General features: G+C 46.9%; 1 non-coding gene across 1 annotated transcript; it reads right to left on the bottom strand.

Annotated features, from left to right (window-relative positions):
- Window positions 1-1151: 1151 nt before the first annotated feature.
- Window positions 1152-1223, bottom strand: trnae-uuc (transfer RNA glutamic acid (anticodon UUC)). Its single transcript has one exon. It is a non-coding gene; the product is annotated as a tRNA-Glu (tRNA).
- Between the last annotated feature and the right edge of the window lie 2084 nt (window positions 1224-3307).

The following is a 3307-nucleotide window of genomic DNA, read 5'->3' as shown; positions in this document are numbered from 1 at the left end:
GTACTCTTTCAGCACCACTAATCCAGTCATGCGTTTATTGGGTAGCCGTTCTACTTAAATACACTATATACGTATTACTCTTGTGCTCTTCGTAGTTTCTTTGTGCTGCAGTGTTCAGTGGCTCGTTGAAATACTGTCCCGATGAAGCTTCGTTTGTGGGTGTTGGGATGATTGCTTCTGCAGTTAAGTATTTGGTTTGTATATGTTGTTTTTCTGTAGATGCCAGTTTGAAGTTCCCAATTGACTGTTCCCTCTACTGTGACATCGAGGAATGGCACTTTGTTGTTGTTCTCCTCCCCTTCAAAACAGGAGCCCCCCCTTAGACCATAGTCTCACGACTTGGAACACCAATATACAGACTTGTCAAAGGCCTCCACTGAGGACTAAAACACCAAGTCGAAGATTCACTCCACTCCATTTACTCCATCCAAGAATTCCTGAACACCAAAGACACTGAGATAGAAGAGGATGGAATACTGTTGTCCTTTGACAGAACAGCCCTGTTCACATCCATTAACATCAACGTGGCCAAAGAAAACTGAAGACACTACTCGAAGAACCAAAGACACAAACACAGCACCAACTTCATCAGCAAAGATAAAACTGTCAACCTCGTGGAGCTGTGCTTTACTACCCCCTTCATATTCAGTAACAAGCTCTACAAACAAATCAACGAAATACCCATGATACCACTAGCAGCATCAGGATTCCTAGCAGAAGCAATAATGCAGAGACTCGAACAAATAGCCCTTCCAACGATCCAACCCAAACTTTGAGTCTGGCACAGCGATGACACTTTTGTCATCAAAAAATGAAACGAATTAGAGGAAACCTACAACACCATCAACAATCTCCTTACTGGCATAAACTTCACAAAAGAGGAGAACAACAACAAAGTGCCATGTCTCGATGTCACAGTAGATCGAACAGTCAATGGTAATTTCAAACCAGCGTCTACAGGAAAACAACACACGCAAGCCAAGACCTCAGCTGCAGAAGCAATCATCCCTACACATACAAACAAATCTGAATCAGGACACTATTTCAACGAGCCAGTACACACTGCAGCACCCAGTAAGTACGAAGATCAATGAAAAAACTGTCCAGAGCATTTGAGAAGAAAGGGTAGCCGATAAAGCCCCTAAAATAGCTTCCCTGACCGGGAATCGAACCCAGGCCGCAGCAGTGAAAGCGCCGAATCCTAACCACTAGACCACCAGGGAGTCGCAGACTCAGCATGATAGCTCTACTGAAATTTTCTTCCCTGCCCGGAAATCGAATCCAGGCCGTGGTTGGTCGAAGGCTTTCACCTGTGTGTCCAACAATGTCATTTCTTGTATCGATTGCTCCCGATGCGGTCTCCTCTACATTGGGGAGACTGGAGACTCCTCGCAGAGTCAAGTCACAGCGCTTGAGGGAAAATCTCCAGGACACCTGCACCAATCAACCCCATCGCCCTCTGGCCCAACATTTCAAACCCCCTCCCACTCTGCCGAGGACATGCAGGTCCTGGGCCTCCTCCATCACCGCTCCCTCCCCACCCGATGCCTGGAGGATGAACGTCTCATCTTCCACTTGGGGTAAATTCAACCCCAGGCCATCAATGTGGACTTCATTAGTTTCCTCATTTCCCCTCCCCCCACCTTACCTCAGTTCCAACCTTCCAGCTCAGCGCTGACCTCATGACCTGTCCTACCTGCCAATCTCCCTCCCCACCTGTCCGCTCCACCCTCCTCTCTGATCTGTCACCTTCATCCCCACCCCCATTCACCTATTGTACTTTTTGCTACCTTCAGCCCAGCACACCCCACCCCCAATTTATCGCTCCACCCTGGAGGGGATCTGCCTCTATTCGTGATGAAGGGCTTTTGCCCGAAACGTCGATTTTCCTGCTCCTCGGAAACTATCTGACCTGCTGTGGTTTTCCAGCACCACTCTGATCTAAACTCTGGTTTCCAGCATCTACAGTCCTCACTTTTGCCTACCCAATAAACCCAGTGTGCCAATTTCACATCAACAAACTGACACAAGCAGAATCAACGTCTGCATAAACCCTAGCCACATTACTTTACATTAAAGACATCTGGGAAATGATGTCCAGACAACTCAACCCTCTCAGCATCATGGTAGCCCACAAATTTACCAACACACTTAAACAGGGGCGACTGAACATGACATACTCGATACAAACAACCAGCAAACGAATGTTATTTACAAAATACCATAGAAGGAAATATATACATGAACTCTGCCACAGAGGTCTCTGTGGCACGAAATGCTGGATGAGAAACGGAAGATTTTTTTCAGCCAAAACGAATCGGCACTGACTGGACAGCCATTTAAAATCAACGCTGTCAGCCCAGGATGGAAGACCCGAAGGGATGAACTTATTTCTTATTTCCTGAAGACTTACAAAGCTGAGACTGGGTTTTGGTGTTTGTTCCCTTTCCACTCCCAAGAGCCGCAGTGGTTGGGGCGGTGTGTTGGGAAAGTGAAATGTGTCCTTGAGCAGTGTGTGGGGTCTTTCAGCTTCCGCTCCTCCGACAGCGCTGTGACTTAACTCTGATGTTCACAGGGACATTTACTGACACGAGACAGTGAAAAGATTCTCATTCCTGCAGATTAGGAATTGTACCCATACGCCGGTTTCAGGACAATGAGAAAGATTAATTGGGATGTGTGAAGAAGCTGTGAGCTGCAGTTGAAACAAGTAGGTGGAGTCAGATACGTCATCCATTGCCCCCATGGTCCTGAGAGTGTCTAACGCCACCACGCTCTGACGTTAACACGGACATGCGCAGCAATGGGAACATTCACAAGGTGAACAACCAAAGATAATCACCATCATTGATTCCCTTCCACAGGCCCAACTTTGTGAAGCAGTATCTTTCACTTGCAAAGGAAACACCCTTGTCCTCAGGTGCCTGCTTCATTTCGATCACGATTTCACGCCCCTCACTGTTCTAGTCTTTTTTTTTCCAAACACTTGACTCATAGCCTCAAAAGAAGCTCTGCGGGTGTCTGCTTGTTCCGCCCTGACAGACAGTGGGTTGCAGATTCTCACCGTTACCAATGTGAATGAAATATTTCCCAACTCTACTGATTTGAATCTTAAATAAGAAACCGGGGAACAGTCTCTCATTCTTTTTGACGACATTTCTCAACTGTAGTCGGCAGGGTTCACACCTGCGTGGGGAAACAGCAATGAATTTCATGTCCATCGCATTAACCACTCGGCCCACCAATACAGAACCAGACTGACAGCTTCATTTCCCAGGTCTCTCTGCTTGTGGAGCTCAGAAAGAAT

This window comes from Chiloscyllium punctatum, chromosome 36, assembly GCF_047496795.1.
Source record: "Chiloscyllium punctatum isolate Juve2018m chromosome 36, sChiPun1.3, whole genome shotgun sequence".
NCBI classification, from domain to species: Eukaryota; Metazoa; Chordata; class Chondrichthyes; order Orectolobiformes; family Hemiscylliidae; genus Chiloscyllium; species Chiloscyllium punctatum.
The sequence above is the reverse complement of the archived record's forward strand: the minus strand, read 5'-3'. Positions and strand labels throughout refer to the sequence as shown.